This window comes from Pinus tabuliformis, chromosome 2_1 (genome assembly GCF_031772625.1).
Source record: "Pinus tabuliformis cultivar Carrire ecotype Pingquan chromosome 2_1, CPIR1, whole genome shotgun sequence".
NCBI classification, from domain to species: domain Eukaryota; kingdom Viridiplantae; phylum Streptophyta; class Pinopsida; order Pinales; family Pinaceae; genus Pinus; species Pinus tabuliformis.
Window position 1 is genome coordinate 812,457,267 of NC_142299.1, and position 24,910 is coordinate 812,482,176.

The following is a 24,910-nucleotide window of genomic DNA, read 5'->3' on the forward strand; positions in this document are numbered from 1 at the left end:
TCAACTAGGGAGAACTCCATCTGTTGATCCATATGTCCAACTGTACTATCTTTTCCATCAGTTCCCTGCACTGCTCTGCTCAGCTCTGCTAGCTCTGCTGGCTCAGCTCAGCTCTGCTGGCTCTCCTCTACTCTGCTAGCTCTGCTTTGCTATGCTCAGCGCTCTTAGTTTTTTTGGCTCTACTCTGTTATGCTCAGCTCTGCTCTACTCTGCTCAGTTCTGTTCAGCTCTACTGGCTCTGCTCAGCTCTGCTAGTTCTTCTCTGCTCAAATTAGCTCTGCTGAACCATGAAGAAGAAGAAATGATCGAGAATGTGTCATACCATTCTCCACTGACCCAAAGTCAGTCTTAGAGTGTGTACCACTAGTCCCAGAGCAGTCCTCAACCGACCCGAAGTCAGTGTCATAGTAGGTACAACTCCTACCACTGGTCCTAGACCAGTACTCTACTAACTCAAAGTTAGTCTCAGAGTATGTACCATTGGTCCCAGACCAGTCCTCAACTGACCCGAAGTTAGTGTTATAGTGGGTACAACTCCTACAACTGGTCCTAGACTAGTATCATTGATCCCAGATCAATGAAGGTCATCCTAGCATAGGCAATACGGTAGATACAGCGATGCGTCCATTGGTACTACTATGGTCCTTATCCTCATTTCCCTGCTTATTGATCAGATGAGAGGTATTTCCCATGAGTCCCAGACTGCATGGGTACGATACCTCGACAAGAGAACTTAATCAATCCTGTCCGTATATGCCCAGTTTCCGTATATGCCCACATCTTCCGCATATGCGCACATCTTCCGTATATGCCCAGTTTCCGTATATGCCTACATCTTCCGTATATGCCCACATCTTCCGTATATGCCCAGTTTCCGTATATGCCTACATCTTCCGTATATGCCCAGTTTCCGTATATGCCCACATCTTCCGTATATGCCCAGTTTCCATATATGCCCACATCTTCCGTATATGCGCACATCTTTCGTATATGCCCAGTTTCCGTATATGCCTACATCTTCCGTATATGCCCACATCTTCCGTATATGCCCAGTTTCCGTATATGCCTACATCTTCCGTATATGCCCAGTTTCCGTATATGCCCACATCTTCCGTATATGCCCAGTTTCCGTATATGCCCACATCTTCCGTATATGCGCACATCTTCCGTATATGCCCAATTTCCGTATATGCCCACATCTTCCGTATATGCCCAGTTTCCGTATATGCCCACATCTTCCGTATATGCGCACATCTTCCGTATATGCCCAGTTTCCGTATATGCCTACATCTTCCGTATATGCCCACATCTTCCGCATATGCCTACATCTTCCGTATATGCCCAGTTTCCGTATATGCCCACATCTTCCGTATATGCCCAGTTTCCGTATATGCCCACATCTTCCGTATATGCGCACATCTTCCGTATATGCCCAGTTTCCGTATATGCCTACATCTTCCGTATATGCCCACATCTTCCGTATATGCCCAGTTTTCGTATATGCCTACATCTTCCGTATATGCCCAGTTTCCGTATATGCCCACATCTTCCGTATATGCCCAGTTTCTGTATATGCCCACATCTTCCGTATATGCGCACATCTTCCGTATATGCCCAGTTTCCGTATATGCCTACATCTTCCGTATATGCCCAGTTTCCGTATATGCCCACATCTTCCGTATATGCCCAGTTTCCGTATATGCCCACATCTTCCGTATATGCGCACATCTTCCGTATATGCCCAGTTTCCGTATATGCCTACATCTTCCGTATATGCCCAGTTTCCGTATATGCCCACATCTTCCGTATATGCCCAGTTTCCGTATATGCCCACATCTTCCGCATATGCGCACATCTTCCGTATATGCCCAGTTTCCGTATATGCCTACATCTTCCGTATATGCCCACATCTTCCGTATATGCCCAGTTTCCGTATATGCCTACATCTTCCGTATATGCCCAGTTTCTGTATATGCCCACATCTTCCGTATATGGCCAGTTTCCGTATATGCCCACATCTTCCGTATATGCGCACATCTTCCGTATATGCCCAGTTTCCGTATATGCCTACATCTTCCGTATATGCCCAGTTTCCGTATATGCCCACATCTTCTGTATATGCCCAGTTTCCGTATATGCCCACATCTTCCGTATATGCGCACATCTTCCGTATATGCCCAGTTTGGGCATATGCGCACATCTTCCGTATATGCCCAGTTTCCGTATATGCCCACATTTTCCGTATATGCGCACATCTTCCGTATATGCCCAGTTTCCGTATATGCCTACATCTTCCGTATATGCGCACATCTTCCCTATATGCCCAGTTTCCGTATATGCACACATCTTCCGTATATGCCTACATCTTCCGTATATGCCCACATCTTCCGTATATGCCCAGTTTCCGTATATGCCTACATCTTCCGTATATGCCCAGTTTCCGTATATGCCCACATCTTCCGTATATGCCCAGTTTCCGTATATGCCCACATCTTCCGTATATGCGCACATCTTCCGTATATGCCCAGTTTCCGTATATGCCCACATCTTCCGTATATGCCCAGTTTCTGTATATGCCTACATCTTCCGTATATGCCCAGTTTCCGTATATGCTCACATCTTCCGTATATGCCCAGTTTCCGTATATGCCCACATCTTCCGCATATGCCTACATCTTCCGTATATGCCCAGTTTCCGTATATGCCCACATCTTCCGTATATGCCCAGTTTCCGTATATGCCCACATCTTCCGTATATGCCCAGTTTCCGTATATGCCCACATCTTCCGTATATGCGCACATCTTCCGTATATGCCCAGTTTCTGTATATGCCTACATCTTCCGTATATGCCCAGTTTCCGTATATGCCCACATCTTCCGTATATGCCCAGTTTCCGTATATGCCCACATCTTCCGTATATGCGCACATCTTCCATATATGCCCAGTTTCCGTATATGCCTACATCTTCCGTATATGCCCAGTTTCCGTATATGCCCACATCTTCCGTATATGCCCAGTTTCCGTATATGCCCACATCTTCCGCATATGCGCACATCTTCCCTATATGCCCAGTTTCCGTATATGCACACATCTTCCGTATATGCCCAGTTTCCGTATATGCCTACATCTTCCGTATATGCCCACATCTTCCGTATATGCCCAGTTTCCGTATATGCCTACATCTTCCGTATATGCCCACATCTTCCGTATATGCCCAGTTTCCGTATATGCCCACAATTGGGGCAATTCCTGATAGATAATTCATTAAGTCGGTCATCCTTCTGCAATTTTGTGAGTGTTCTATATTTTATTTGAAGCAATTCCCATTTATTTCTCCCTAGTCTTAAATCATCCAACTTTGTAAAGTTTGTTATACATTTGTAATTCTGTCTGCATTCCTTTTGCTTTCTTCTAGCTTAATATATACCATTTATTGTTCCTCAAGAGTCCCATTCGAGTTCCATTCTAGTCCCTTAAGGATGAATGCATTCAATTTACATTTAAGTTTTAGGAATTTTGTAGAGTACTTTACACACCTGCTCTATTTGAACTTAAAGTTTGTAATGTCTTTTTGACTCTTATAGACAGCTATTTCCAAGAACGCATGGAATTTGTGGTTTCGTATACTTTTAATTAAGCATTGAAATCTCATGAATGTTCTCCTATGATTGTTTATGATATTGAATGAAATCATTTTAGAGCTCTTTAAAATATTTGGACCATTTCTTTATTTTTTGTCTATGTATTTGTTTCAAATGTGTCTCCCTCATGATATGTGAATGGATATGTGCCATGGAATGACTTAATTAGATAGTATTTACTTCTTTTTGTTTTTATTTATTTTCTTTAAAATCACATGGTCCACTCAAAGGTGAATATGTTGAATGTTTAATTCCACATTTTTGAGTTAATCAGAAAATGTGAGTGTGTGAAAGAGGAGTATCACCTCTATAAAAACACCATAGAATATATAAAAGTCCCTAGGATGTTGACTTTTATCGTTGACGGGAAACGAGATCAACAACATTGTGTCTTTTGATATGAGGCTTATAGGTATTCTTCAAACAAGTTTTCATAATTTTGTGAAAGAGCCAAATCCTAGTGAGTTGCCCAATAAGTCTATGATTAATTTTAGGTATGTTCTATGCTAGAGCAATTTATTTCAATTTCTTTTCCACATTAGCAATGACATCAGCATAAAGTAAACTGCAAATAGAACATAAATATAAATCATAGAAGACAAGCCAAGGCAAGAGGACACAAGATGTGGTGCTAGCCAGGGACAAACCCCACAATGTGGGGAAACCCTTGATCAATTCTTCTTTTATGTTCTTCAAAGTTTAGCAGAGAAAGTGAGAGAGATAGTACATTTATAATAGGAGTCAATCACTTTGACTTTTGATATCGTCATGAGATTAATTGAAGACATATTGCTTGAACGAGTCACCTTAGAGAATTAGTTGAAGCAATATGTCTTCAATTAATCTCATGACGATATCAAAAGTCAAAGTGATTGACTCCTATTATAAATGTACTATCTCTCTCACTTTCTCTGCTAAACTTTGAAGAACATAAAAGAAGAATTGATCAAGGGTTTCCCCACATTGTGGGGTTTGTCCCTGGCTAGCACCACATCTTGTGTCCTCTTGCCTTGGCTTGTCTTCTATGATTTATATTTATGTTCTATTTGCAGTTTACTTTATGCTGATGTCATTGCTAATGTGGAAAAGAAATTGAAATAAATTGCTCTAGCATAGAACATACCTAAAATTAACAGAATTTCTGGTTTTTACATAATGGTTTACGTACAAATCAAAGATCAAATGTATTATGCAGGTGTCGTAATTAAACAAAAACGTCGATGTATAATTGCTGGAATTAAACAAAAACGTGAATTTATAATTTGTGAAATCTTGTTAAAAGATTTTAGGTAGGTAAATAATTTGTTTCTCCATTGGAGTGATGGAAGTGTTTAGAGATAATAATTTATAATTTTATAATAATAAAATATTAATAGTTATATTTAATCTATTATCGATAATAATAAAAATTAGAAATTACTATTTTTTAATATTGTATCCTCAATGCGAACAGAGTGAAAGCAAACCATGGAAGTAAGGTTTTGTAAAGTATTTTATTTCTAGGTCATATCCATATGTTGTGGATGCATTCTAGACATTTGCTTTAGAATTGTCTGAACTTGGAGCATACTTGTCCAAATAGACTTTTCTTGAAACTAAATAAGTCTCAATATATCCTTCTCAATGCCAACAAAGTGAATGAAATCTTGAAACTATGTAAGTCTCACTGTATCCTTCTCTATGTGAATAGAGTGAATGCAATCTTGAAACTATGTAAGTCTCAATGTATCCTTGTCAATGCTAACAGACTGAATGCAAACCATTATAACCTTGGAAGTAAGGTTTAAGGTTTTGTAAAGTAGTTTAATTAATTTTATATTTATTTGTTATTGTATATGATGTTTAAAAATTCCTATTTTTTAATAATTCTCATATTAATTATTATTATTTTATATTATTTTTGAAATAAAATATATTAATTTACAAATAATTAATATAAATAAAGATATATAATTTAATTAATTAATTTTATCTTTTATCATTTAATTTTTTTTTAAATAAAGATATTCATAAGAAAATTTCTTTACATTTTAAATTTTTTATATATGTCAATTATCAATATTACACTTCTCAATATTTATATATCTCAATTATCATAACTAACACTTCTTAATTTTACATTTGGGTTCTTTCATGGCTAATATAAAATTATTGATAAATAAAATCTCTTATACTTTAAGAGGAATATAGGTAATTTTTTATACTCAAATGTGTGATGGCCATGAAAAGAAAATAGATAAATAAAATTGTTCTTTACTTCATGGGAATATAGAGTGTTTTTTAATATGTATTTTATTTTTATGTTTTTTTTAATATTTCATTTATATTTTTAATTGTAGATTTGTTTGAAAAAAATTTGAATCAAATCATAATAGTTATAAAGAGCATTTTTTATATATATTTATAACTTTTATAATTAATTGAATTAATTTAATGAGAAAGATATATGTTTTAGTTTTGAAAGTTATATGTTAAAATTATATAAAAAGTTTATGAGTTGTAGGTACTAGCTATGGATTTGTTCTAGACTCTTTTAGGGTTTTTAGGCTTTTCTCATCTAGATCATTCATTTGGTTGATGACACCTTGGAATATTTCAAGTTTTATGTTAAACTCACCTCAAGTTGTCTTTGTTTATTTCTATGTCAATGGGATATAGCCTTACTTGGTTTCACATCCATTTAATTTTATGGGCATTATTTAATGGAATCACCTGTATATGACATGTATGTCATCCATATACACATCATATCATGCATAAGATGATATAATGCCATAGGGTAATAGGGAAGTGAAGAAGGGCATGCGTATTTTGATCCATACATAGTCATTGGTTGGCTTAATCTATAATCACTGAATCTTCTTGAACGTAAAACCTAATAGGAAAATTCTAGGAGACTTCATTGTAACATAGTCACTCCATTTATGAATAGTCTTTAAGTTATGTTAATGCTTCATTTCATGATTTGGTAGGTATTTAATAGAAAACACTTGACTTAGATACAAGGAAGGTACTTGAGAGGTGAGACTCTCTCCGTGAATTACACATGGAATTCTGATTTTTTTCCTTTTCTTCGAGGAAATATCAAAGGCAGATCCACCCGAAGGGATCACATCCCGCTGACTTATTAGCAAAGCCTAACCTAGAGGGTGTCAAGGAGAATTGACTCTGTGACCTCTCAATAGCAAGGTGATTTAACCACACAAACTCGACTAATTGAGCTAACCCTCGGAGTTGTGAAACTCTAAATCTATACCATTAGTTGAATTAAATAATGCCCATAAAATGAATTGATAATTTAATTAGGATGTATATGCATGTGGTGCATAACACTACCCTACTTTGATTATTGTTGTAGTAAATAATAATAATTCTTAATATTAATCTTAAGGAATAATATTAATATTATTCACTTATTGACATGAGGTAATATATCATCATATAAAACTAATGTATATATTATAATATGGAAATATTTTTAATTAGTATAATTATAAATCTCATTACAATCATTCTTGCATATCTTATTATTTCTATGTTTTTTTTTTCTTCTATATGTGTAGGCTTCTATCTATTGAACTAGAGAAAATGACAAAGTCTAAAGAATTAACCAATGTAAGTCCATTATAAACTCTTATCTATTTAGCATGATCTAGAAGAGGCAAATTTAATATGGTGTAATGCATTATTATTATTTAATATGAAAGATTTAATATATGACATCAAATTAAATTATTAAAATTTTTACCTTACCATTGTGGTATTCATCAAAGGTTATGTAAACAAAATTGAGCCAAAGTTAACCACATACTATAGCTAACAATGGTAAACCAATAGAATGAAATTCAACCACACACAATAGTCAATCACTGTTAACCAAAGTCAACTTACAATCAACCATACTTAGCCCTTGTGGTCTCTACTCAATGAAATTCAAGTATTACACTCAAGCATAGTTACTTTTACTTAAAAATAGTTAATTTGTGATCATACTCAAACATGTGTAACCATAGTCAAGCACTATCAACCATAACCAATTATAATCAACCACAATTAACTAAAGATAACCATACTCAATTTACAATCAACCATAGTGAACCATTAAGAGCTGTAATGATCTAGAGCTAACTATTGTTAACGATAATTACCCATAGTCATAAGTCCCACTAGCATAACCAGTTGAGGATGGGCCTCGTCGGCAAGGGGACCCAAGATCAAACCTCATGGGGGTGGTTGTGCCTTGTGCTAGGGGGAGGAGACATGCTAAAAAATCCATTCAAGGAAAGGTTGTTGTGGCTCAGGTCAGGTGCGATCCCCAGGTGATTTTGATAGTTTAGACGCCCCTGATTCGTGGATCCTCAAGCCATAGGTCAAGCCTTGAGAACCACATACAACTTGAAAAACAAAACAAAAAAAATTACCCATATTCAAACAAAATCAATAATAGTCATTGATTAATTATAAAAATTATAAAGATATATATAAAAAAGTACTCTTTATGACTAAATCCTATGAATTGATTCAATTTTTTATCAAACAAATCTACAATTAAAAATATAAATGAAATATTAAAAAAACATAAAAATAAAATATATTTTAAAAAACACTCTATATTCAAAGAATAACTTTATTTTTCTATTTTCTTTTCATGGCCATCACACCTTTGAGTATTAAAAATAACCTATATGCCTCTTAAAGTGTAAGAGACTTTATTTTATCAATAATTTTATATTAGCCATGAAAGAACCCAAATGTGAGATTAAATGTGATATTAAAAAGTGTTAGTTATGACCATGAAGATATATAAATATTGAGAAGTGTAATATTGATAATTGAACTATATAAAAAATTTAAAATTTAAAATGTAAAAAAAAATTCTTATGAATATCTTTATTTAAAACAATTTTAAATAATTAATTAATGAAATTTATATATTTTTATTTATATTGATTATTTGTAAATTAATATATTTTATTTCAAAAATAATAATAATTAATATGAGAATTATTAAAAAATAAATAATTTTTAAACATCATATACAATAAAAAGAAATATATAAAATTAATTAAACGACTTTACAAAACCTTACTTTCACGGTTTAATTAAACGACTTTACAAAACCTTACTTCCACGGTTATAATGGTTTGCATTCATTCTGTTAGCATTGAGAAGGATACAGTGAGACTTACATAGTTTCAAGATTGCATTCACTCTGCTCGCATTGAGAAGGATACACTGACACTTAAAAAATGGTAATTTCTAATTTTTATTATTATCGATAATAGATTAAATATAGCTATTAATATTTTATTATTATAAAACTATAAATTATTATCTCTAAACACTTACATCACTCCAGTGGAGAAACAAATTATTTACCTACCTAAAATCTTTTAACAAAAATTCACAAATTATAAATTCACGTTTTTGTTTAATTCCAGCAATTATACATCGACGTTTTTGTTTAATTCCCACACCTGCATAATACATTTGATTTTTTATTTGTACATTAACATTATGTAAAAACCATAATTTCACACTCAAAAGTAAATGAAAATGATACCATAATTGATACAAAACCAGAAAACTAGAAACGAGTATCGTATTTGATTCCTTAGAGGCTTTTTGTGGTTTAAGCTTGAATGATACCATGTTGAGTTTTCATGGAAGCTAGATATATCAGTCAACGAAAACCAGTATCATGGAAGCCGGCATATAGATATATCACTCAAAAAAACTCTTAAATCTCAGCACTGTTCGCTCACTTACAAGGCTGCAGCATACAACAATAAACCACAACCCTACAGAAATACATAAATAAATTTACGTGATAATAATCTATTTGTATACTCTAACATATTATAGAATAACCACGGCCTCCACATTTGATTCAGTGTTTGTAACTTGAACACCATAGCCAAGATAGACTCGCACTGGTCAGCCAGTTCTATGTTCTAGCAGGCTTGGATGATCATCGAAGAGGTGATGTTTTGCAAAAAGCACTCATGGCCAAATTTAGCAGAGGTTTAAAGTCTTCCAGCGTCCCTTCATCCCACAGCTGGCTCATCCCACAGCTGGCTCTCGTAAACGTATTTAGGCATAGCATCACTTACCGATGAAAGATGGGCTGCCTGGTCGTTAACATAAGAGTGGATGCCTTAGAATTCGTTGGATTCCACACAGAAGCTTCAACACCTTCTCATGAAGAGCTCTTGAATTCATAATAGCTATTATCGTAAAAATGAGAAACCAGAGTGCCGAGTGCTTTAAAAAGACACGCAGGATGCCGAAGAAACTTTCTGTGTAGATTATAAACAACATGTTCTCCTTGCAGTAGCTGCTAAGAACATCGGCTGAGCGGGTAGATAAATTCAAATTCGAATTTCAAGTTAGGATGCCATTAATGTGTGGGTAGATAAATTCAAATTGGAACATCGGCTGAGCGGGTAGATAAATTCAAATTCGAATTTCAAGTTAGGATGCCATTAAATTCTAACATCGGCTGACCGGGTAAATAAATTCAAAATCAAATTTCAAATTAGCCTGCCATTAATGCGTATATTGTATTGTATGCTTTTTGCGGGCAGGTCGGAGGGCTTTTTGCGGGCAGGTCGGAGGGGTATGATCGATGCCGTCGATTGCTGTCGCCGGGCTCTGACACAGGTACCCCATAGCATTAACTTTGCTATGGGGGTGGAAATAGGAATTGCCGTTTTCCAATGTTTCCATTACGAACGTGATGTCATAGTACTGAACGTGATGTCATAGTACTAAACGTGATGGATGTCACGGAACGAATCCCATTGCCCATCTCTAGCACGTCACAAAAACACGAAAATAACCTTTAACTTCATGTCAACATGCGAATGAATAGTGGGGAAATTCAAAATTAGAAAATCTGGGGATTTTATGGAGATTTACGTTGCATTTTTTAATTGTAATTGGATTTGATGGCACAATGTTTGTGATCATTGTTTAATGTTTTTCCTTTTAAGAAAAAATTAAAAATAACAAGAATGTAGTGATAGCAGGCAAATCTTCGTGATCCTATTGTGGGCAAACTAGGCCTTCCATAGGGTTCTCCACCTAGGCCTTCACAATCACATGTAAATACCGACCCTTCTCACTAGGGTGAATAACCTATGCCTCTATCATTTTAAGTCTAGGGTGAATAACCTATGCCTCTATCAATTCAAGTCTAACATTAGCCATGGGAGATAATATTCACCACGTCATTATTCAACATTTTTTTTTGTGAAATTTCACAATAAATGTTCCTAATTTCTCGATAAACCCTATTAGAAACTGGAAGACTCATGGAATGAGCTTCATCATTACATTACAAACATAGAAATTTATACACAGATCCACTACAGCTATTCACTTATTGCTATTTATTATCTACCTAAATCTGTTGACTATAGCCGCTCTTCGCTGACTAACATGCTGACTACAGCCGCTCTACGCCGACTAACGCCGTCATACGGTCAGGCGTGATTAATGTTCTAACACCTCCCCTTAATCACGACGACCTAAAATTTAACTTTGCCTGCTGGTCTAAGTCTCAGCTAGGCTTACAACAATATATTTCATTTTTGACTTCTTGCTAAGGGGTCCATGCTTGTTCCAACGAAGGCTCTTTTGAGCTCTAAACATAAACAAATGACCGTGGTGGCTCTCTCCTCATTTCGTGGCTGGAACACAGAAATCACATTCAACAGACAACTTCAACCAATTCGACCTTCACCAAAGCCTTTACCCGCTGCAAACCGATTTTTCTACAACATTCAAAGAACATGAAGAACAGAGAGCAACAACAACGTTCCAATCTTCACAGCACCACAATGCTACTCAAACAGTCATCGACTCAAAAAATAATTGTCTAGCAGTATTAATGCAGGTCGCTTCTCCAGGAAGCTCCAACGCTTAACACACAGTCTCCTCCAAGATTCACAACAGCGGCGCTTCTGCGGCTCTCAAGCTCTCAACGCACAACGCCCTCTTTTACCAGCACTTCACAGCTCCTCCTGGGAAATCCCCAGCTCCTTCAGCAAGCGGCTCTCCTCGGCCCTGCAGGCTCCACACAGGGTGCTTCAATGATTCTCTTTCAACAGCACTCTGCAACAAACAGCGTTTAAAAAAAATACTCCAGGTGGCACACAATCCACCACTCTTCAGACACAAATGGGATCTCGCTCCTTGAGACCTTCACACCACCGAGACCTCTTTTAAGCAGCCCAGCAACACAGGACTCAACTCGTCCTCAACACACAAGATTCGACATGGTGATTGACACCCTGGCAGACGCACATCAAGACTAGCCACACCGCTCCGCCTCACCTCACACAGTCTGCACTTAACACAACACTCTTCTAACTCAGATCCGGCCTCACGCAGACACTACTGGGCCTTCCTCACAGCTCACCTGAGTGAGCCAACCACTGGCTGAACACACAACTCCCAACTATATGAGCACACAGCTCCCAACTAGATGAGCACACAGCTCCACCACACGCACAGCTCCTTCTCAAGTTCACAGCCACACCATAACGCAGCACAGTTCTTACAAACATATCTCTCCAGGCGGCAACAAACCCGAGCTCAAACCCTCAGCTCTGATACCATATCAGAAACTGGAAGACTCATGGAATGAGCTTCATCATTACATTACAAACATAGAAATTTATACACAGATCCACTACAACTATTCACTTATTGCTATTTATTATCTACCTAAATCTGCTGACTATAGCCGCTCTTCGCTGACTAACACGCCGACTACAGCCGCTCTACGCCGACTAACGCCGTCATACGGTCAGGCGTGATTAATGTTCTAACAAACCCCTCGCTAAATAGATTATCGCAAGAGCTAGCTCCCAGCATATCTGTGTAACTTTCTGTGTTGTCTTTGAAGGCCTCACATTCTAAAATGAAATTCTTTTATGTTTCCACTTTTCTAGAAGAACAAAAAATGCATATTCTCTCCTCCCACACTTTTTTGGCCTTTTCCAACATGTTTCACAACGGAGTTGATGAGAATTAATCCTTAACTGAGCAATAAAAATTTTGGCTCTCCAAGAGATATTTGCCTCTATCTATGCTTTTGGTTGATGACTATGAGCGGGATTAAACACTTCAATATAGTACTTTTTCTTTTTTCTTAACTCTCCTTATCCCAAGTAAGCTTGTGGAACTTATGAGACACTTGTTCAATCAAATACTCCATTTACTAAACCATTTGTTATTTTGTTGCATCCAAATCTTTTTTCACACCTCTCCTATAAATTAATATGATTGGAGCACCATATGCCGATGCCTAATAAGGATAAAAACGGCATATGCCTAATAAGGATAAGAACGTCGTTGATGTCAATTTATGCCTAATAAGGATAAAAACGGCATATGCCTAATAAGGATAAGAACGTCGTTGATGTCAATTTATCACGGAGTCCTTCGGAACGCATTAATATGACCGGAGCACCATATGGATAAGAACGTCGTTGATGTCAATGGCCACCGCCGTATCACGGAGTCCTTCGCAAGGTATTTTTCATACATTCCACTCTTACTATGGTTTCTCATATATTTTTTTAATTCAAATACTTGGTGTAATACTTTTAATATGATATTAACCATAGAATTTTAAATGTGTATATAATAGAAAGTTTAAAAGTCAAACAATAATGTGCTTTGTAAATTTTGCGGATAATAAATTACATTACCCACAAAAAATAATGATGAAAAATATGAGGGAAAGAAAGGGGTTTTTGGGGTTCAAAGATGCTAAAGTCAAATAATATTATTTGAACACTAGTCTAAAGTTTTTTACTTGTATTATCTTAGTTTGTATCAACATTGAGATGAGTAAGAGAGATACATGAGCTTCTCGCGAAGACACGGCACTATCTATTCATGCAAATATATTTTATATAGTTTGGTTATGTAAGTGGGATTTTGACATTCTTCCATGTAAAATTGTTTTTGAGTTTAAATTGCCATTCTACGAGTGTAAAATTGTTTTTGAGTTTAAATTGCCATATTATGATTATAGTAGGAAATCACCGGAGAAGGTGGTCATGAAATTATGAATAGTTATTATTGTGATAAAATATTAGCTTAAATTTATTTTAATTTTAAATTTATTAGAGAGATGAAATCTATTTTCACTTTAAAAAGATGTTTGTATCGCAAGATATTTGATCTTTCTCACTGTTTATCCCTCTCAACACTTAGTAGATGCGGTTGTATGTTCTTGCTATGTTTGTTTGGCCCGAAAGGGATCTTGCTGAAGGTTTTTTTGACGCCCCTGCGAGGGATGAACACTTTTGGTCCAGAGCCCCCTGCGCGGGATGTTAAGTATGATCTGGCTGCACTTTTGTGGTTTAAAGCCCCTGCGTGGGTTGTTTTGCTCAGTCGCGGTGCCCCTGCGTGGGTTGCTCTTTCTGATAGCTCTCATTCCAAAGCGCCACAGTTAGCCTTTGGCAAAATGACTCTGTGATTGTAACTGTTTTTCCTGTTCTTGTATATAATAGAATAGTATAGTTTTAACGAGAAAAAAAACACTTAGTAGATGCGGAAATGAAGATGGATCTAGGTTGGTTTATTATTAATTATAATTTTATAAATATAAATGTAATTATTAATTTTATGTTTTTAATTTTATTTTTACCAAGTCAAAATGTTAAAGATTACATCTCTACCATATTAGGATCAAATATTTACATAGGAGTTAAGTTTACTTATGAAATTCAAATATAAAGAAACTTTTTAATAAAAAGTGAATTTGGAGAGGGGAAATCTTGGATAAAATATAATATTACAATATCTATTATGACTCCCACTCAATAAAAAGTGGCTAGGGGTTGGGCCAAACATTAATTAAAATGTAATATTATTACATTTTACCGGTATTTCCCCTCACATCTTAGCCTAAATATTACATTTTATTCAATATTTCCCCTCACCCCTGCTAATTTTATAGTTGAGTTTGTTTACTTTCAAACTTCAAATATAAAGAAAAATTACAATAAGAAGTGGACCAGTTGAGGGGAATAATTAAGTAAAATGTAATATTATAATATTATATTTTACTCAATATAACCTAGTAAAAAGTGGATGGAGGTAGGAAAAAATATTAGATAAAATGTAATTATTGCATTTTCCCTAATATTTCCCCCACCTCTGATCCAGATAAATATCAATAAAAAGTTTTAAATTTACAAACTACATGGATTCAACCCCATTATTTTCTGCAGTGAATTATGTATCTAAATATAACATGAATACCATGAGTCATTTTATTTTTTTATTATTTAATTTTTATAATTGAAATGTTTACATTAGAATTACATATATTCCTCATACTAAAAAGTATTTTTTTTTTAATTTATTTTAATTTCAATTACTTTATTATGTCCAACATTGATTTTTAAAGTAACATTGTTAATTTTTTTTTTAAAGTAACATTACACACATCATCTCTAGCATATACATATATTAGCCGACATACACACACACACATATATTTTAATTTTTTTTAATGTAACGTTACTTGACAATATCTCCCTCGTGTACTGGGATGTATATTTTCTAGCCGACTTGTGTTGAGGCTCTAGAGGAAAGTGGAATATCCCAAGGGACTACGTGGAAAAGAAGGGGATCCATTCCTTGGATTGTGTAGCCTAATGGGAAAAAAGATATGGTCGATTTGAATTGTTGTAGGAAGTTCTAAACTATGACATCTAGGAAAGTGGGTTGTGTGTGAGAATTAGAGCCAATCATAGGTGATTTCTTCCTTATGGAATCATAACTTCAACTCAAAGGTAGCCATGTTGCAAAAAGATGATAGGAAACAACTATCCTATGATTGGTTGGAATGTCCCTCCCCATAACGAGCTGGTGAATCTAACCTTTGTAATGGTTGTCAAGGAAACACAAGTCCTCTATGTCATAAGCAATTTATGGAGGCCATGAGCCATTTTAACTAGTGCCATGTTAAGCCTCTGCAATTGATCTCAGTCATTGATATAAGATCAATCATGAAAAACATGTGCTCCAACAAAGGGATGTCAAAGATGGGACCTCCACCTATCACTTCGACCAATGATAATGCAACGATTGGAAGATGTAAGAATAGAGTGAGAACATTTTTCACATTTATGATCAAAACCATGCCAAGTGGAGGAAATGGACCAAGTATGAGTGGCACACAAAAATAATTATTATAAAGTGAAATAAAAAATGTAAATGAGGGCTATTGAGGACCTAACATGGTAAGAAAGAGACAAGAGAAGATGAAAGCATAGATGAGGGTGATGGCACATGAGACTTGGATACCACATTAGTAGGAAGGTGTCATACCATGTCAACAACAATTTGATATCGATAAGATAAAGCTATCTTTAAAAAAATAATTAGGAAAAATCTTATTTTAGCCATAATTGGAATAAGGAAGCTCAAAACCAGGGGAAATTTTAGTGGTAGGTCTACAATGAGGAGAACCATACAAGTGCTAGTCAGGGTAATTGGTTGATTTAGCTCTCGATTTCTAGAAAATGGAAATTAGTGGTTTTTACAGTACTCATTAACACATGCTCTATTGATGATGAAATGTAGATTATGAGTAATGCAAGTAGACACGAAGAATCTAGTAGAGTTTTTTTGGCAAATTCCAAAGTTTTTGGAATGGAGATGCAAAATTGGGCCAAAATCCACTATTCCAAGAAACGTTCGGTGAGCTTGGAATCTTTATTAGAGGAAAAGGGATCCAAGATCACTATTCTAACTTGAATTTTCTTTCTCAACACTTTAAATCCTCAATATTTCGGGTGACTGTGTCTTATTGAAGGTTTTTAGGGTTTTCTTTGTTAGAGAGATAGTAGTTTCAACTAAATTCCAAGTCTAGAAAAGTGCAAAAAAGGGAAAAGATGACAATTCTAGATTGATGCATAAATTGACTAGAGAATTTGATCATTAATTTAAGAGTTATTGTATACTTACAATCATGGGTATCTTTTTCACCCAATACAAAATTTTTATTGGATCTACTATCTCGCTGGATTTTCTTCTACAAGTGGAAAATGTTGACTTCTAAGCATGATTGTACCAGTATTAAAATTACATACAATATCTTTAAGCTCAAAGATCATAATTGAGCATGCTTACATCAATTAGAAAGTTTTTCAAGGAGAACGTAATAGAAGGTTTAAATTTTATAATACGCATCTGGTTAGTTCAAGAAGATGTTGGAACAAAACCTTTGAGCTTAAGTAAATAAGACACTATCAAATGTCGAATAATTCCAAAACAATTTTACTTTTGGAAAAAGAGTTTCGCATGATAAAGATGCTTGTCATAAGTGGATATTGATGAAGTAATGTTACAATTACTTCATGATGGAACCTATGTAGTGGTGTGGAGGCACATTTGGAAGTGTAACAACATGATAACAAAAGAAAAATAGGTTTGAGTTCTTAACAATATGATAGTGTTGTTGATGAGTAGGGACACTCAAAGAGAGAGTGTTGTGTCAAGGTTTGTTAAGTAGATGATCAAATATTGTGGATGAAGATTGTTAATGTCTATTGTAGATCTAATTCTAGTAACAATTATGAAGAATAAACCAAGATGTTGGTGTCCTGAAAAGTAAATAAAGTAGGTGTCACTACTCAATATCTCAGTGAAGAAAAATGAGTTCCTATGGGCAACAGCTAATGGTAAACTGCTAAGTAAGCCACTGATTATCATCTCGGTGGAGTTTTATCTCAATTCTTGGTTGATAATAAATATTCTTAGACCTAGTGGAATCCCTAAAATGTCAAACAAGGTCAAGGTCATGAGGAAACATGGAGGAAATAAAATTTGGTTCAACTGATAGATAAAAATGAGGCACCCACTCCTCCCCAAGGCACTGGTAGAGGAAGTAGATGGATAAAAAGAGGAATCATATACGATAATGGAAACTCAATCAGTTTATCCTGTTGTTGGGTCTCAAGAATGAACTCTTTCTTTCATCTTTTGACACAATTGTTTTTCCTATGATATGTCTAGAAGCTTGGCATATTCATCATCTCACACTCTAGTGCTATCATTTTGGTATATAATCATGTCTTGAGCTATGATGAGTTACAAATAAGAGAAATTCAAGGTAAAAGTGTCCATTTTTCTATAGTTTCATATATTCTTTTGAGAAAGAAGGTTTAATGTTGCAATTATAGAAATAGAACCATTATGTAGCCAAACCTTGATCTTCTGTAGCTAAGTCACAGGCTTACATAGTTGTAGGAAAATAACAATGAAAGCATACATTGATGACATGGAAAATAGTGATCCCAAGCTCCTCCACCTATCAGACCTAACCCAATTCTTTCTACATCAACACAAGAGCAGAGTCAAAGGCACATTTTGGTGGTGGAAGAGTAAGTCAAAGTGGTGGAAAATAATGCAATTTGGAACAGAGCTCTCAGTGTAGAATATGGATTAAATCCACGAGAATGAAACGAAAAGATCTCCAAATTATGTATGAGAAATTAACATCGGTAACCATGAACTTCTCATAATAATTGAATATTTTATTTTATGGATCCACAAGATTTGGGTTTTGATTAACTATTCTAAAAACTTACAATAAATATCTCAACAATCTTTATTTCAAAAATGTATAAATGTTCATGGTTTCAAGGATATGATACAATCTTTGTTATGGGAAACAATCTGATATTTTTAATACAAACTATATTGTTGGCTTAGTAATTCCTTGCGTGAGTTTTGCTAATGATTTATAAATTGTTTCATAGTATAGTAAATTCCAAGGTTTATATGACTTCCTTAACAATGAACAACTGATCTAGGAAGGCCCCCCCGTGTAAGGGAAGTTGTTGCTCTCTTCCCTTTTTGTTTTGTTGAGTTGCAGTTAGTTTTTATGCTTAGTTAATATTTTCAATTTTTGTTAATTACAGTAAACATTTAATTTCTATTTCTTGGTTATTGTTTCCAATCCTTGTTAATTGCAGTCAATTTCCATTACTTTAATTTCTAGTGCTTTAATTTCTTGTTAATATACAATTTTAATTTCAATTGCTTATAGTTTGGTGTGGTGTGTTAAAATCTATGTAGTCTACTCATACAAATCATCCATTGAATAAAGATTTGTTCATTTTCAATTGCACAACTAATTTATAATGTAACACCCTCCTCCTAAGTCATGTTAATGAAGTGGAACCGACGGAAACACACCATACAGACATTCAACGTCATCTTCAAGAACCTCAGGAACCAATCCAACACTTCAGAAAACTTGCCCTTGGGTCCCACTAAACTTTTGGACAACTTAAGCCTCATATCTCTCATGCTATAGGCATGACAGTATCAAGAAACCCATAGTCACTCTCACAAGCTTTCTTTCTAGCATCCAGAGACTCATTTAGTCAGTGTTATGCCAGCGTCCTCGGGGCTAAGCCACTTTTTCAAGCCCAGAGCCCAGGTCACTTCCCAGAATTGAACCATCTCTTCAAAAAAGTAAAATAACATTGAAATGATAGTACTAAGGCAAATACTCACTTAAGACCTTGACTGGACCCCTACCAACCATGACAGACATTTCGTCAAACATATCATGAATATGTAAACTACAGGTGTAAAAAACAGATCTGAGCATAGGGGTCTCATACTTATCTGAGATTTTCCATGAAGAATTGATGCCTTATCACATTAACTACCATTCCATCCATTAGTCCATAGATACATTAATCATTCAATTACAATTAAAACATGATGAAATCCATACATGGTTGTTGTCATAAAATACATACATAACCAACATAATAGAAGGAGAAATACTCATGAAAGCACAACCATATAGACCACATATAATCCATCAAAATGCTCATAGAAATACAAGGAGAAATAACCTTTCATTAATGACGAAAAACCCAAACCCGAGATGGGACCTCCACGTTCCACCCGACCATAGAATGGCTGAGCCAAATCTCTCTTCATCCATTCACCCTTGTGCCCTATTCTAAGCATGAATGTGGGATCTCATAGAAAAAATCAATCAAAAGTCATCCAAGGCTTCCAGAGGCCATCCACTTCAACCCATCAAATAGTGATTCCACCTCACGTTCAGACATCATAAACCATTATCAGATTAGTCTCTATCCAAGACTTCCAGCGCTCTAGAGCACTTTTCCAACTAAGGCTCCAGGACTAGTAACTCAACCCACCAAGGGCTCCAGAGTGTTTGTCCAACAAAGGTTACGGGACTAGTAACTCAACCCAAGTTGTTACAGGGCTCCAGAGCATTTGTCTAACCAAGGCTACGGGACTAATAACTCAACCCAAGCTAAGGAAACATGAGAACCAACCAAAAACACAACAATGAAAATAAACCCACAATCACCATGGCCATCTAGGAAATGGCAAGGCTAGACAATCCACAATCAATCCCAATAATCCTCCATGCCAATGACAGATCACAACCAATAAACCACATGCATATGCCATGCATGCCAAAAATAATGAATAAATCGTATACGCAACTTGGTATCTGCAAGCAAATCTGATGTAGCTGCTGATCCTGATGACTTCTTGCGCTTTCTTGCTCTTTCTTTTCCTTCTTTCTCCAAGAATCCAAGTATGCCACACCCTCCAAGAGTGCTCCAGGGAAACTCTAAGTCTCCAAGAGTATGAGAGAGAGAGAATAGAAGAGAGCTCCACTAAAACCTATGAAAATCGTACACTGACCAAACCTGAGCCAAGATCTTACATTGAGTAAGAGCTTGCTAAATGATCCTCAAAAGCCTTTTTATTAATGAGGCCTCTATTTTCTTCATTCTCCATTATTTTCCTTCAATTTCCTCCTCACATGCAACATGTGACATTTCACCTTCCTTTTCTCCTAGTTTCCTTTATTTCATAAATAAATGTGCCAAAAATGCTATTTTTCCTTTCCAAAGCCTTAGTCGTTGCATTTGCCAAGTTCCTTAGCCATAGTAAACTGAATCAACACCCACTAGGATGTTTCCCCCAACATTCCACTTGGAATACGTGTCTTATCATCCGTGGTATTATATATTTTTACATGAGTTTATAACCAAGGTTGTTACATATACGTTATATGATCAATTGGAGTTATCCTTGTCTCATGGAAAACCTTTTCATGGCAAGGATTAAAAATGTTAAGAACCATGACTATGTTGAATTAAATTGCAATTACTTTTCATAGATTAGACTTTGCTTTCATGTTAAATTTCAATAGAATAGTTAGAAACCTAACCCTACATATATTGTGCATTACACTTCACAAGTTTACCAACTTGGATTGATGATTTAAATGTAACATAATTCTCAAGGAATGGAAACACTTGACATTTTTTGGTGCCGTTCTCGGGGAATTGTACATAGGATTTGGTTTCTAATTTAGGGATGCAACTAGTTGCATAACTAAAGCATGAAAAGTAGGATGCATGAATATGGAAAGAGATTATAGAGGTAGATTTGTTAGAGGTAGAATCACTTTATCCACCTACCACCCCAACTAGTTCAACATGTGGTACAATAAGAGCCACATCATCATCCACATCACACATCCCCACATTTTCAGGTAGAAGAAGGTATCTAGAGGAAACTGAAAGAACTCAAGAACAAGAATAATGTTCAACACAAGAAGTTCTTTTCTACTCACATCCAATAGGAGAGGTACTTAGTGGACATTAATTAGAGATACCAATTGAAGATACTACAACATAGGAGATTTCATTTGAAGAAAATTTTATCCAAGAGAAACCAGATATAGAAAATCCACTTGAAGAACTTCCATATTATCTTACATCAGAACCATCAATGGATGACAACAAGTGAGAAGGGATAGGAGAAGAAAGACCAGGAACTAGGATAGGAGCTGGAACTAGAACATGATTTGGAGGAAATGGAAGAATAAAAGTACATAAAAAAGAAGATGAGGAAGGAGAATTTAGCTTCCCTATTTAGGATCCAACAACTAATGTGAACATGAGAAAGAATTCACCCTCTTTTTTAACAAATTTTCATGGGTTAAGAACTGAATACCTTGAAAATTTTCTCTTCAAATTTGAGGTATTGTGTTGAAGCTATGATTACTCATTAGATGCTCAAAAATTAAATTTTTTTATTGCTACTATTAAAGATGGTATTTTACAATGGTTCATGGGATTAGGATAAAATTTTGTTAGAACTTGGGATGAAATGCATCAACTTTTTCTCGAAAAGTATGAAGACTACTGCATAAATCATGATCTTAAAGATAATTTTTTGTAAATGAATAAAAAATAAGATGAATTTCTTGAGGATTATGTCAAAATGTTTTTCTATAATTTCAAAATAACTAAAAAACATAGTATAAGTCTTGATACTTAAAAAATATTTTATTTAGAGGAATTAGAGATGATTTGATAGATCTTTTGAATCTAATGGGAAAATGAGATATATCTCAACTAAGTTTTGTAGATATTTGTGAATTATACAAACATATTTCAGGAGGAAGATCCAAATATGGTAAGGGACCCATAGATCCCAACATCTCTAGGATAACTACATCAACAACTGGTGGAGTTAGTAGAGCTGAATTGGGTAATTTATTTTAAAGTTTTAGAACTTATATTCTTGTTATATCCATTAAAAATCCATAATAAGCAAAAGGTATAAAGTGAAATCTTATAATTTTTTCATCAAAAATGTAGAAAAAGCATCCTTTAAATGAATGTCCTTTAGATATCATTGAAATTTGTGTAATATGTGCAAAAAATTATGCAACAAATGATTACCCATCCTTACCAAAAGTAAAGGTAGTATATTAAGAGGTCAATGGAGTAAATGAGATGGTAGAGTAGCTTTGTTATGTCACATAAATAAGACCATAGAAATGATGACAATCGGGCATTACCCAAGATCCTACTCAACAATATAATCCATATTAGCAATACCCACAACATAGTTGGAATACCTCTTTACCTTGGCAACCATGGCAACAAAAAAAACAAAACCAACCTTAGTGACAAGGATAGTGAGGGAATTATTATCGAGGTATGCCAAATTTTCCTTATTATCCATAGTAATATCCTCAATATCTGCCATGTTATCCCTAATATCCTTCTCAACCTCAACAATCTTATCAAGCTCCTCTACAAACACACAATCCACAACCACAACAGTTAGAATTGATTTCCAAATAATCTCCTTAGAGACCTAACCAACTACCTACACAACCCATCCTAAATCCAAATAATAAAGTATCTTAACTTCCTTAAAACATTGAAGTTACATAAGTTTCCAACTTACATGATTACCCCCATAGATACAAATGACATTCATCTTAGGTTAGGAAGGGTATGTAATAAAGAATCCCCGATTATCATTGAAGAGAAATATGAGGAAGAAATTCCTGATATAGTAATAGATGATGCAACAATAATACAAACTTCTTATATCCCTCTTGTAAATCAACCCTCTATATCTAAAGATCATCCTTTTCCAAAAAGATTACATATGGAGAACTAATTAGATGTAGAACATCAATTAATACCATCCGATTTTGATATGTTGGGTGAATTAAGGAATGTTTGAATCCATATACCTTTACTTCAATCAACAAATGATATTCCTAAGTATGTTAAAGTAGTAAAGGAACTATGTCCCAAAAGAGAAATGAAAGAACCACACAAGTGCATCATATTTTTAGATTAGTAGATATAATGATGGGAACGCATTATATAGAAAATTATCTTGATCCAGAAATTCCAATTGTAAAAATTTACATCAATAATGTCGTAATTTTGAACACACTCATAGAATTAGGAGCAACAATAAATTTAGTGACAGAAGGAACAATGGATGAACTACAATTAAAAAATCTTTAGTATACACCAATTGTCTCACAATTGGCAAAGATACCTACTATTAAACCAAAATGTCTATTAAAAGATATTGTTTCATTAGATTCATGGGAGTACCCAATTGATTTCATGGTTTTAACACATAAAACCAACTTGGGAGGTCATTTACTAATTTTAGGAAAGCCACGATTAGCCATGGTTGATGCATTATTAGTTTTTGATCTGGAGATATGACTATTTCTAATGAAAATGCAACAAACATATTTACAGTATATCCTCCTGCAAGAACAATTATTGAATTAGAAGATATTGAATGGATTGATGATACAAATGATGATGAAATAGTGAAACCTATGTTAATAGTCTCATAAACCATGACTTTCAAAAGTCAAATTACAAATTTCATTAATAATTATGAATTTCTTAATATCTTTGAGGGTGGGTTTATTATACTCATATTTTTGTCAATTTTTTTCAAGAAAAATGCACTATGGAAAATGTTTTACTATGGAGTTCCATGCTACCACGTAATTCTAATGCAGAATTTGACAATATTTTTGTAGAGATTCCTTCATGAAAAACATAAATATTCATTATAGTGTGGAAAATCCTCAACAATTGTAGTTAATACAGATGCTACAAAATTATGCTCCTGCATTTGCATGGGAATACATTGATATGCAAGGCATAAATCCTAATACATGTATGCATCACAAATATATACAAGAAGATTTTAGGCCTATCATGAAACCTTAAAGGTGCATGAATCCTATGTTAAGAGAAATTGTAGAGGAATTACAAAAATTGTTAAATGTAAATTTCATATATCCAATTTTTGATAGAGAGTGGATTACCACCATTGGTAATTGTGCCTAAAAATAATGATAAGTGGTGACTCTACATAGACTATAGAGAATTGAACAAAGCTACTTTGAAAGATCATTTCCCTCTACCCTTCATTGATCAAGTTTTAGATAACTTAGCAAGAAAGAAATATTTATCTTTTCTTGTTATTTTTAGTGGATACAATCAATTACAAGTTGCATTAGAAGATCAATATAAGATGACATTTACTTGTCCATGGGGAACACATTCTTACAAAATAGTACCTTTTGGATTATGTAATGCTCCTACCACTTTTCAAGAGAAATTTTAGGTCTCTTCTCTAATCTAATCCATGATTGTGTAGAAGTGTACATGGATGATTTTATAGTATATGGTAATACTTTTGAAGAATCCTTAGAAAATTTGGACAAAGTTATTTACAGATGTCAAGAAACTTACCTTATTTGAGTCGTGAAAAAATCCATATGTTATTAAATGAAGGAATCGATTTAGGGCATCAAAGTTTGGGTGCAAATGATCCAGGTGGATGTTGGTGGCCACCCGCCTATTCCACTT

The 24,910-nt window shown here is 34.8% G+C and overlaps 1 pseudogene; it reads right to left on the reverse strand.

Moving 5' to 3' along the window:
• Positions 1-24,910, reverse strand: part of LOC149203073 (uncharacterized) — a 67,171-nt pseudogene that overhangs the window by 27,723 nt on the left and 14,538 nt on the right.